Source organism: Oncorhynchus clarkii, chromosome 33 (genome assembly GCF_045791955.1).
Source record: "Oncorhynchus clarkii lewisi isolate Uvic-CL-2024 chromosome 33, UVic_Ocla_1.0, whole genome shotgun sequence".
NCBI lineage: Eukaryota > Metazoa > Chordata > Actinopteri > Salmoniformes > Salmonidae > Oncorhynchus > Oncorhynchus clarkii.
Window position 1 is genome coordinate 22,713,946 of NC_092179.1, and position 13,567 is coordinate 22,727,512.

A 13,567-nucleotide genomic window follows, 5' to 3' on the forward strand; every position below is an offset into this window, starting at 1 on the left:
CGTAATGTAATAATATAGAGCACTATGTTGAGTCATATACTACTGTATAATATTGCATTGGAAAGCATCAAAGTAATATAATGATAAATTAAATACTGTGTGATTATCAAGATAGGTGATTGCACCTACAGTACCAGTCAAGGTTTAGACACACCTACTCATTCCAGAGTTTTTCTTTATTTGTACTACTTTCTACATTGAAGAATAATAGTGAAGAAATCAAAACTATGAAATAACAAATATGGAATCATGTAGTAGCCAAAAGAAAAGTGTTAAATCAAAAAATATATTTTATATTTGAGATTCTTCAAAGTAGCCACCCTTGCCTTGATGACAGCTTTGCACACTTTTGGCATCCTCTCAACCAGTTTCATGAGTTAGTCACCTGGAATACGTTTCAATTAACAGGTGCGCCTTGTTAAAAGCTTGTGGAATATATATTTCGTTCTTAATGCATTTGAGCCAATCAGTTGTATTGTGACAAGGTAGGGGTGGTATACAGAAGAAAGACCAATAGTTGAAGTCGGAAGCTTACATACACCGTAGCAAAAAAAACTGAGTTTAAAAGTTTCACAATTCCTGACATTTAATCCTAGTAAAAATTTAGTTTTAGGATCACCACTTTATTTTAAGAATGTGAAATGTCATAATAATAGTAGAGAGAATGATGCATTTCAGCTTTTATTTTTTACATCACATTCCCAGTGAGTCAGAAGTTTACATACACTCAATTAGTATTTGCTAGCATTGCCTTTAAATTGTCAAACGTTTTGGGTAGCCTTCCACAAGCTTCCCACAATAAGTTGGGTGAATTTTGGCCCATTCCTCCTGACAGAGCTGGTGTAACGGAGTCAGGTTTGCAGGCCTCCTTGCTCGCACACGCTTTCTCAGTTCTGCCCAAAGGTTTTCTATAGGAGGTCAGGGCTTTGTGATGGCCACTCCAATACCTAGACTTTGTTGTCCTTAAGCCATTTTGCCACAACTTTGAAAGTATGCTTGGGGTCATAGTCCATTTGGAAGAACCGTTTGCGACCAAGCTTCAACTTCCTGACAGATGTCTTGAGATGTTTCTTCAATATATCCACATAATTTTCCTTTCTCATGATGCCATCTAGTTTGTGACGTGCACCAGTCCCAGCAAAGCACCCCCACAACATAATGCTGCCACCCCCGTGCTTTAATGTTGGGATGGTGTTCTTCGGCTTGCAAGCTTCCCCCTTTTTCCTCCAAACATAACGATGGTCAGTATGGCCAAAGAGTTCTATTTGTGTTTCATCAGACCAGAGGACATTTCTCAAAAAAATACGATCTTTGTCCCCATGTGCAGTTGCAAACCGTAGTCTGGCTTTTTTTAAATGACAGTTTTGGAGCAGTGGCTTCCTCCTTGCTGAACGGCATTTCAGGTTATGTCGATATAGGACTCGTTTTACTGTGGATATAGATACTAATATACAGTGGGGCAAAAACGTATTTAGTCAGCCACCAATTGTGCAAGTTCTCCCACTTAAAAAGATGAGAGAGGCCTGTAATTTTCATCATAGGTACACTTCAACTATGACAGACAAAATTTGAGAAAAAAAATCCAGAAAATCACATTGTAGGATTTTGAATGAATTTATTTGCAAATTATGGTGGAAAATAAGTATTTGGTCAATAACAAAAGTTTATCTCAATACTTTGTCATTGCCAACAAAGGGTATATAATAGAGGTCAAACGTTTTCTGTAAGTCTTCACAAGGTTTTCACACACTGTTGCTGGTATTTTGGCCCATTCCTCCATGCAGATCTCCTCTAGAGCAGTGATTTTTTGGGGGGCTGTTGTTGGGCAACACGGACATTCAACTCCCTCCAAAGATTTTCTATGGGGTTGAGATCTGGAGACTGGCTAGGCCACTCCAGGACCTTGAAATGCTTCTTACGAAGCCACTCCTTCGTTGCCCGGGCGGTGTGTTTGGGATCATTGTCATGCTGAAAGACCCAGCCACGTTTCATCTTCAATGCCCTTGTTGATGGAAGGAGGTTTTCACTCAAAATCTCAAGATACATGGCCCCATTCATTCTTTCCTTTACACGGATCAGTCGTCCTGGTCCCTTTGCAGAAAAACAGCCCCAAAGCATGATGTTTCCATCCCCATGCTTCACAGTAGGTATGGTGTTCTTTGGATGCAACTCAGCATTCTTTGTCCTCCAAACACGACGAGTTGAGTTTTTACCAAAAAGTTATATTTTGGTTTCATCTGACCATATGACATTCTCCCAATCTTCTTCTGGATCATCCAAATGCTCTCTAGCAAACTTCAGACGGGCCTGGACATGTACTGGCTTAAGCTGGGGGACACGTCTGGGCACTGCAGGATTTGAGTCCCTGGCGGCATAGTGAGTTACTGATGGTAGGCTTTGTTACTTTGGTCACAGCTCTCTACAGGTCATTCACTAGGTCCCCCCGTGTGGTTCTGGGATTTTTGCTCACCGTTCTTGTGATCATTTTGACCCCACGGGGTGAGATCTTGCGTGGAGCCCCAGATCGAGGGAGATTATCAGTGGTCTTGTATGTCTTCCATTTCCTAATAATTGCTCCCACAGTTGATTTCTTCAAACCAAGCTGCTTACCTATTTCAGATTCAGTCTTCCCAGCCTGGTGCAGGTCTACAATTCTGTTTCTGTCTGGTGTCCATTGACAGCTCTTTGGTCTTGGCCATAGTGGAGTTTGGAGTGTGACTGTTTGAGGTTGTGGACAGGTGTCTTTTATACTGATAACAAGTTCAAACAGGTGCCATTAATACAGGTAACGAGAGGAGGACAGAGGAGCCTCTTAAAGAAGAAGTTACAGGTCTGTGAGAGCCAGAAATCTTGCTTGTTTGTAGGTCACCAAATACTTATTTTCTACCATAATTTGCAAATAAATTCATTAAAAATCCTACAATGTGATTTTCTGGATTTTTTTTTCTTATTGTCTGTCATAGTTGAAGTGTACCTATGATGAAAATTACAGGCCTCTCATCTTTTTAAGTGGGAGAACTTGCAATTGGTGGCTGACTAAATACTTTTTTGCCCCACTGTACCAGTTTCCTCCAGCATCTTCACAAGGTCCTTTGCTTTTGTTTGTTTTGCACTTTTCGCACCAAAGTATATTCATCTCTGGGAGACAGAACGTGTCTCCTTCCTGAGTGGTATGACGGCTGCGTGGTCTCATGGTGTTCATACTTGCGTACTTCTGTTTGTACAGATGAACGTGGTACCTTCTGGCGTTTGGAAATTGCTCCCAAGGATGAACCAGTCTTGTAGAGGTCTACAATGTTTTACCTGAGGTCTTGGCTGATGTCTTTTGATTTTCTAATGATGTCAAGCAAAGAGGCACTGAGTTGGAAGGTAGGCCTTGAAATACATCCACAGGTAAACCTCCAATTGACTCAAATTATGTAAATTAGCCTATCAGAAGCTTCTAAAGCCATGACATAATTTTCTGGAATTTTCCAAGCTGTTGAAAAGGCACAGTCAACTTAGTGTATGTAAACTTCTGACCCACTGGAATTGTGATACAGTGAATTATAAGTGAAATAATCTGTCTGTAAACAATTGTTGGAAAAATTACTTAAATCATCTACTTTGTGCATGACACAACAGACTTGCCAAAACTATAGTTTGTTAACAAGAAATGTGCGGAGTGGTTGAAAAACGAGTTTTATTGACTCCAACGTAATTGTATGTAAACTTCCGACTTCAACTGTATTTGGTAAAAGTTCATATAATGACAAGAACAGATCAAATAAGCAAAGAGAAAAGACAGTCCATCATTACTTTAAGATCAGTCAATGCGGAAAAATTCAATAACTTTTAAAGTTCCCTCAAGTGCAGTCGCAAAAACCATCAAGCGCTATGATGAAACTGGGACCGCCACAGGAAAGGAAGACCCAGAGTACTCTGCTGCAGAGGATAAGTTCATTAGAGTTACCAGCCTCAGAAATTGCAGCCCAAATAAATGCTTCAGAGTTCAAGTAAGAGACATCTCAACATCAACTGTTCAGAGGAGACTGTGAATCAGGCCTTCATGGTTGAATCGCTACAAAGAAACCACTACTAAAAGGACAACAATAAGAGACTTGCTTGGGCCAAGAAACACAAGCAATGTACATTAGACCGGTGGAAATCTGTCCTTCAGTCTGAGGAGTCCAAATTTGCGATATTTGGTTCCAATCGCCATGTCTTTGAGACGCAGAGTAGGTTAACGGATGATCTCCGCATGTGTGGTTCCCACCGTGAAGCATGGAGGAGGTGGTGTGATGGTGCTTTGCTGGTGACACGGTCATTGATTTATTTCAAATTCAAGACACACTTAACCATTATGGCTACCACAACATTCTGCAGCGATACGCCATCCCATCTGGTTTGCGCTTAGTGGAACTATAATTTGTATTTCAACAGGACAATGACCCAACACACCTCCAGGCTGTGTAAGGGCTATTTGACCAAGAAGGAGAGTGATGGAGTGCTGCATCAGATGACCTGGCCTCCACAATCACCCGACCACAACCCAAATGAGATGGTTTCGAATAAGTTTGACCGCAGAGTGAAGGAAAAGCAGCTAGCAAGTGCTCAGCATACATAGGAACCCCTTCAAGACTGCTGGAAATCATTCCAGGTGAAGCTGGTTGAGAGAATGCCAAGAGTTTGCAAAGTTATCATCAAGGCAAAAAGTGGCTATAAAATATATTTTGATTTGTTTAACACTTACTACATGATTCCATGTGTTATTTCATAGTTTTGATATCTTCACTATTATTCTACAATGTAGAAAATAGTAAAAATAAAGAAAAACTCTGGTACTGTATATTGGTCTGTGGTTGCATTCCAAATGGTGCACTTTCCCCTATACAGTGCACTACTGTTGACCACTACTGTTGACCAGAGCGAGTTGGGCCCTGATCAAAAGTAGTGCACTAAATAGGGGAATAGTGTGCCATTTGGGATGTATACTGTGTCTCCTCAATCCTAAGGACTAGTGTTGACTTAGCAACAGTGGAGGTGTAGGGGTGAGGATGAAGCATCTAAGATTGAGCGCTCTGTGTGAATTACTCAGGGTCTCCTGCTGTGTGTGTGTGTGTAGGTAGGTAGGTGTGTGTCAGGATGAGCCTCTTCACACATCCCACCTCTACTTGGATTATGGCATTATGACAGATTGTCTCACAGCAACTCATGCTGAATCTGTGAGATCCCGCTGATTCTGAGTGTACCTATGTGCGTACCTGTGTCTGCATGTATGTGTGTGTGTGTCTGTGTGCGTGTCTTCATGTGCGTGATGTGTGTCAGACTGTGTGATGTATAGCTGTGCGTCGGGGGCTGTCTCCCAGGTGTAAGACAGGCTGTGTGAGGTATTACCGGGCAGAGAATGATGGGGTCAGTGTGATATTACACCCTCACTTAGAGAGCTGCCCCAAAACACCTTATCACTCCCTGAAACAAACACACACACACACACACACACACACACACACACACACACACACACACACACAATGTCCTATCCTGGTGTCTCAGAGGCTTAAGGAAGCATTGGAACAGCTCCCAGAGGGTCACACACCATGCTGCTTTTAATTACACTACCTGATATTACCTGTCACATGGACCAGATGGAGAAAAGAAAAAGGTAAATAATGAGAGGAGTCCATGGAAAGGGACCAGAGATGGAGAATAGAGAGCGGGAGAGAGATCGATAATCTCCTTTAAATATAGCAAGACAGAGATAGTGTGAGTGTTGTGGTGGGAAGTTACTCCAGGAAGCCATAAGGAGGAGACAGATAGGGGTTGACAGACATCAGGGAGACTAGCTTTATTGAATCAACATCACAGCACTACTGATCCCATCTGCACCACTTCTACTGAACACACACGTCTGTAATGATAAGTTCTTCTCACTGTTGGCTGCTTCCTCAAGTTAGTTTTCATGCAGCGTGATACAAAATCAACATTTGGAAAGACATGGTCTTCTTCAGGCAGACAAAGCTACAGTACAAACTAGGCCTTAACTCAACCAAAACCCAAATTGCCAGAGCAGAAGGAAGAAAGTTTTGTACTTGATTCATGCGTCCTTCACAAAGACACATTTTCACAGTGGGTGCGAGACCCTGTGGCTTGTAGGCCTCTCCAGGTCTCACACCCACTGTGAAATTTGGTGGAGGATCGGTGATGATTTGGGGGTGCTTCAGCAAGGCTGAAAATCGGGCAAATTTGCCTTTGTGAAGGACGTATGAATGAAGCCACGTACAAGGTTGTCCTGGAAGAAAACGGGCTTCCTTCTGCTCTGACAATGTTCCCCATCTCTGAGGATTGGTTTTTCCAGCAGGACAATGCTCCATGCCACACAGTCAGGTCAATCAAGGTGTAGATGGAGGACAACCAGATCAAGACCCTGTCATGGCCAGCCCAATCTCCAGACCTGAACCCCATTGAAAATCTCTGAGAATGTGATCAAGAGGAAGATGGATAGTCACAAGCCATCAAACAAAGCTGAGCTGCTTGAATTGGTGTGCCTTAGTCACCCAACATCAATGTGAAAGACTGGTGGAGAGCATGCCAACATGCATGAAAGCTGTGATTGAAAATCAGGGTTATTAAAGCAAAGATTAATGAACTCTTCCTAATTAAACATTAATGAAAATGAATATGAACTTATTTTCTTTGCATTATTTGATGTTTGACAACACTGCATCTTTTTTGTTATTTTGACCAGTTGTCATTTTCTGCAAATACAGTGGGGCAAAAAAACATTTAGTCAGCCACCAATTGTGCAAGTTCTCCCACTTAAAAATATGAGAGAGGCCTGTCATTTTCAACTATGACAGACAAAATGAGGGAAAAAAAATCCAGAAAATCACATTGTAGGATTTTTAATGAATTTATTTGCAAATTATGGTGGAAAATAAGTATTTGGTCAATAACAAAAGTTTCTCAATACTTTGTTATATACCCTTTGCTGGCAATGACAGAGGTCAAACGTTTTCTGTAAGTCTTCACAAGGTTTTCACACACTATTGCTGGTATTTTGGCCCATTCCTCCATGCAGATCTCCTCTAGAGCAGTGATTTTTTGGGGCTGTTGCTGGGCAACATGGACTTTCAACTCCCTCCAAAGATTTTCTATGGGGTTGAGATCTGGAGACTGGCTAGGCCACTCCAGGACCTTGAAATGCTTCTTACGAAGCCACTCCTTCATTGCCCGGGCGGTGTGTTTGGGATCATTGTCATGCTGAAAGACCCAGCCACGTTTAATCTTCAATGCCCTTGCTGATGGAAGGAGGTTTTCACTCAAAATCTCACGATACATGGCCCCATTCATTCTTTCCTTTACACAGATCAGTCGTCCTGGTCCCTTTGCAGAAAAACAGCCCCAAAGCATGATGTTTCCACCCCCATGCTTCACAGTAGGTATGGTGTTCTTTGGATGCAACTCAGCATTCTTTCAAAAAGTTATATTTTGGTTTCATCTGACCATATGACATTCTCCCAATCTTCTTCTGGATCATCCAAATGCTCTCTAGCAAACTTCAGACGGGCCTGGACATGTACTGGCTTAAGCAGGGGGACACGTCTGGCACTGCAGAATTTGAGTCCCTGGCGGCGTAGTGCGTTACTGATGGTAGGCTTTGTTACTTTGGTCCCAGTTCTCTGCAGGTCATTCACTCGGTCCCCCCGTGTGGTTCTGGGATTTTTGTTCACCGTTCTTGTGATCATTTTGACCCCACGGGGTGAGAACTTGCGTGGAGCCCCAGATCGAGGGAGATTATCAGTGGTCTTGTATGTCTTCCATTTCCTAATAATTGCTCCCACAGTTGATTTCTTCAAACCAAGCTGCTTTCCACCATAAATTGCAAATAAATTCATTAAAAATACTACAATGTGATTCTGTGGATTTTATTTCTCATTTTGTCTGTCATAGTTGAAGTGTACCTATGATGAAAATTACAGGACTCTCATCTTTTTAAGTGGGAGAACTTGCACAATTGGTGGCTGACTAAATACTTTTTTGCCCCACTGTAAATGCTCTAAATGACAATATTTTTATTTGGAATTTGAGAGAAATGTTGTCAGCAGTTTATAGAATAAAACAAAAATGTTCATTTTACCCAAACACATACGTAGTATATATTTTTTATATTTTATTTCCTACATTGGTACCCCAGGTAATCTTAGGTTTCATTACATACAGTCGGGAGGAACTACTGAATATAAGAGCAACGTCAACTCACCATCATTACGACCAGGAATATGACTTTCCCGAAGCAGATCCTGTGTTTTGCATTCCACCCAGGACAATGGATCGGATCCCAGCCGGCGAACCTAAACAACGTCGCCGTAAAAGGGGAAAACTAAGGTGTCTTCTGGTCAGGCTCCGGAGACGGGCACATCGCACACCACTCCCTACCATACTACTCGCCAACGTCCAGTCTCTTGACAACAAGGTTGACGAAATCCGAGCAAGGGTTGCCTTCCAGAGAGACATCAGAGACTAACGTTCTTTGCTTCACGGTAACATGGCTCACTCGAGACACGCTATTGGAGTCGGTGCAGCCAGCTGGTTTCTTCACGCATCACCCCGACAGAAACAAGCATCTTTCTGGTAAGAAGAGGGGCGGGAGGGTATGCCTTATTATTAACGAGACGTGGGCTGCATTCATTGTAGCTGGGGATTTTAACAAGGCTAATCTGAAAACAAGACTCCCTAAATTCTATCAGCATATCGATTGCGCAACCAGGGCTGGTAAAACCCTGGATCATTGTTATTCTAACTTATTCTAACGCATATAAGGCCCTCCCCCGCCCTCCTTTCGGAAAAGCTGACCACGACGCCATTTTGTTGCTTCCAGCCTACAGACGGAAACTAAAACAAGAAGCTCCCGCACTCAGGTCTGTTCAACGCTGGTCCGACCGATCTGATTCCACGCTTCAAGACTGCTTCGATCACGTGGATTGGGATATGTTCCGCATTGCGTCCAACAACAACATTGATGAATACGCTGATTCGGTGAGCGAGTTCATTAGAAAGTGCATCGGTGATGTCATAACCACAGCAACTATTAAAACATTCCCAAACCAGAAACCGTGGATTGATGGCAGCATTCGCGCGAAACTGAAAGAGCGAACCACTGCTTTTAACCAGGGCAAGGTGACCGGAAACATGACTGAATACAAACAGTGTAGCTATTCCCTCTGTACGGCAATCAAACAAGCTAAGCGTCAGTATAGAGACAAAGTAGAGTTGCAATTCAACGGCTCAGACACAAGAGGTATGTGGCAGGGTCTACAGTCAATCACGGATTACAAAAAGAAAACCAGTCCCGTCGCAGACCAGGATGTCTTGCTCCCAGACAGACTAAATAACTTCTTTGCTCGCTTTGAGGACAATACAGTGCCACTGACACGGCCCGCTACCAAAACCTGTGGACTCCTTCACTGCAGCCGACGTGAGTAAAACATTTAAACGTGTTAACCCTCGCAAGGCTGCAGGCCCAGAGGGCATCCTCTGCCGCGTCCTCAGAGCATGCGCAGACCAGCTGGCTGGTGTGTTTACGGACATATTCAATCAATCCTTATCCCAGTCTGCTGTTCCCAAATGCTTCAAGAGGGCCACCATTGTTCCTGTTCCCAAGAAAGCGAAGGTAACGGAGCTAAACGACTACCGCCCCGTAGCACTCACTTCCGTCATCATGAAGTGCTTTGAGAGACTAGTCAAGGACCATATCACCTCCACCCTACCTGACACCCTAGACCCACTCCAATTTGCTTATCGTCCCAATAGGTCCACAGACGACGCAATCGCAACCACACTGCCCTAACCCATCTGGACAAGAGGAATACCTATGTGAGAATGCTGTTCATTGACTACAGCTCAGCATTTAACACCATAGTACCCTCCAAACTCGTAATCAAGCTCAAGACCCTAGGTCTCGACCCCGCCCTGTGTAACTGGGTACTGGACTTCCTGACGGGCCGCCCCCAGGTGGTGAGGGTAGGTAACAACATCTCCACCCCGCTGATCCTCAACACTGGGGCCCCACAAGGGTGCGTTCTGAGCCCTCTCCTGTACTCCCTGTTCACCCACAACTGCGTGGCCATACACGCCTCCAACTCAATCATCAAGTTTGCGGACGACACTACAGTGGTAGGCTTGATAACCAACAACGACGAGACGGCCTACAGGAAGGAGGTGAGGGCACTCGGCATGTGGTGTCAGGAAAGTAACCTCACACTCAACGTCAACAAAACAAAGGAGATGATTGTGGACTTCAGGAAACAGCAGAGGGAGCACCCCCCTATCCATATCGACGGGACAGTAGTGGAGAGGGTAGTAAGTTCTAAGTTCCTCGGCGTACACATCACAGACAAACTGAATTGGTCCACCCACACAGACAGCGTTGTGAAGAAGGCGCAGCAGCGCCTCTTCAACCTCAGGAGGCTGAAGAAATTCGGCTGGTCAACAAAAGCACTCAAACTTCTACAGATGCACAATCGAGAGCATCCTGTCGGGCTGTACGGCAACTGCTCCGCCCACAACCGTAAGGCTCTCCAGAGGGTAGTGACGTCTGCACAACCTATCACCAGGGGCAAACTACCTACCCTCCAGGACACCTACACCACCCGATGTCACAGGAAGGCCATAAAGGTCATCAAGGACAACAACTACCCGAGCCACTGCCTGTTCACCCCGCTATCATCCAGAAGGCGAGGTCAGTACAGGTGCATCAAAGCAGGGACCGAGAGACTGAAAAACAGCTTCTATCTCAAGGCCATCAGACTGTTAAACAGCCACCACTAACATTGAGTGGCTGCTGCCAACATACTGACTCAACTCCAGCTCACTTTAATAATGGAAATTGATGTAAAAAAAATGTATCACTAGCCACTTTAAACAATGCCACTTAATATAATGTTTACATACCCTACATTACTCATCTCATATGTATATACTGTACTCAATACCATCTACTGCATCTTGCCTATGCCGTTCTGTACCATCACTCATTCATATATCTTTATGTACATATTCTTTATCCCTTTACACTTGTGTGTATAAGGTAGCAGTTGTGGAATTGTTAGGTTCGATTACTCGTTGGTTATTACTGCATTGTTGGAACTAGAAGCACAAGCATTTCGCTACACTCGCATTAACATCTGCTAACCATGTGTATGTGACAAATAAAATTTGATATGGATTTATAACCAGAGAAACTGATCATTTTGCAGTGGTCTTTTATTTTGTTCCAGTGCTGTATATTTTGTAATAATTTCCAGCTGAAATCTGGATACAGGTTTGATTGAATAAGGCCCGCTGTTAATACATACAGATGCAATTAGTCCGTTTTATTTATTCTGTCCCCACGTCTCCCCAGGCTAAATTAGCCATCGTTTAACTATGAATACACAGCTGCCACGGCAATTATTATGACTGACAGCTCACCTCTCACCCACGATAAATCAATCAACGCTCATTACAAGGGATTCGCCTCTTCAGCGCAGACAGGCATAATAATCAATCACTGCTCGTTACATCTACACATGCTCAGATCCATCAAGGGAAGGTGCCTCAGGAGAAAGAAAGGAAGTGTGGAAAGAGGAAGTGATAGAAGGACAGAATACCTCCATCACTCTAACACTCTGGATAAGAGCGAGTGTCATCAGGAGGTAATGATGGAATTAGTAGTTAAGTTCTCCATCAGTATCAATGGAGTTGACTCATTAACACTATGCACAACATATTGACTGATCACAATGGGCTTAATGACCTGGGGCGCATCAATAGAAACTAGAATCTTCCCAATGAAGACAACAAACAAAAAGGCTAGCTAACAACTGCGAGAGAAAGAAGTTTGAAATGAACATGCAGTCAATTTATTTTGGGTTTCTTGGATACGTGGCAAACAGTTTGATTCAAACAGACTAGAGGTCGGCCGATTAATCGGAATGCCCGATTAATTAGGGCCGATTTCAAGTTTTCATAATCGGAAATCGATATTTTTGGACGCCGATTTTTTTAATTATTATTATTTTTTAAAAATACCTTTATTTAACTTTATTAACCTTTATTTAACTAGGCAAGTCAGTTAAGAACACATTCTTATTTTCAATGACGGCCTAGGAACGGTGGGTTAACTGCTTTGTTCAGGGGCAGAACGACAGATTTTCACCTTGTCAGCTCGGGGGATTCAATCTTGCAACCTTACAGTTAACTAGTCCAACGCAATAACGACCTGCCTCTCTCTCGTTGCACTCCACAAGGAGACTGCCTGTTACACGAATGCAGTAAGCTAAGGTAAGTTGCTAGCTAGCATTAAACTTATCTTATAAAAAACAATCAATCATAATCACTAGTTAACTACACATGGTTGATGATATTACTAGATATTATCTAGCGTGTCCTGCTGATATAATCTGACTGAGCATACAAGTATCTGACTGAGCGGTGGTAGGCAGAAGCAGGCGCGTAAACATTCATTCAAACAGCACTTTCGTGCGTTTTGCCAGCAGCTCTTCGTTGTGCGTCAAGCATTGCGCTTTTTATGACTTCAAGCCTATCAACTCCCGAGATGAGGCTTGTGTAACCGAAGTGAAATGGCCAGCTAGTTAGCGCGCGCTAATTGTCGTTGTGTTGCTGGTTCGAGCCCAGGGAGGAGCGAGGAGAGGGACGGAAGCTATACTGTTACACTGGCAATACTAAAGTGCCTATAAGAACATCCAATAGTCAAAGGTTAATGAAATACAAATGGTATAGAGGGAAATAGTCCTATAATTCCTATAATAACTACAACCTAAAACTTCTTACCTGGGAATATTGAAGACTCATGTTAAAAGGAACCACCAGCTTTCATATGTTCTCATGTTCTGAGCAAGGAACTTAAACGTTAGCTTTCTTACATGGCACATATTGAACTTTTACTTTCTTCTCCAACACTTATTATTTAAACCAAATTGAACATGTTTCATTATTTACTTGAGGCTAAATTGATTTTATTGATGTATTATATTAAGTTAAAATAAGTGTTAATTCAGTAGTTGTAATTGTCATTATTACAAATAAAATAAATTAAAAGTCGTCCGATTACTCGGTATCGGGTTTTTTGGTCCTCCAATAATCGGTATCGGTATTGAAAAATCATAATCGGTCGACCTCTAAAACAGACACTTGAATATCACAGAAAAAGATGTGTTGAGAGATATTAGAAGAAAAACATCCATCACATTGATCCAATGTACGTTAAAATCACTGGTTTAATATACTTCATACATTTACTAGAGGCTTTTGGAATTCAGAGCGGAGGAGACAAGTGAGTTAAGGAATGCTGCTGTTGAATTTTCCTGAAATCACTCAGGCAAGAAACTCCCTCTCTCTCCTCTCACACCCACACCCGCCCACCTACCCACGCCCATCCACGTATGCTAAATGTAACGCCCCCAAGCTTCCTTACACCACAGTAGGTTTATAGTACTCCCAAAGCAGTGAGATTTCACATCTCATCCTCCTCCCAACTTGATTGGATTGCGGAGTGTGTGTCTGCATGTGTCTGTTACTCCTCTCT

At 42.9% G+C, this 13,567-nt stretch overlaps 1 protein-coding gene across 1 annotated transcript in view; it reads right to left on the bottom strand.

The window, feature by feature from the left end:
* LOC139392681 (apoptotic protease-activating factor 1-like) overlaps positions 1-13,567 on the bottom strand; it is a 72,391-nt gene that overhangs the window by 18,550 nt on the left and 40,274 nt on the right. The window lies entirely within an intron of this gene.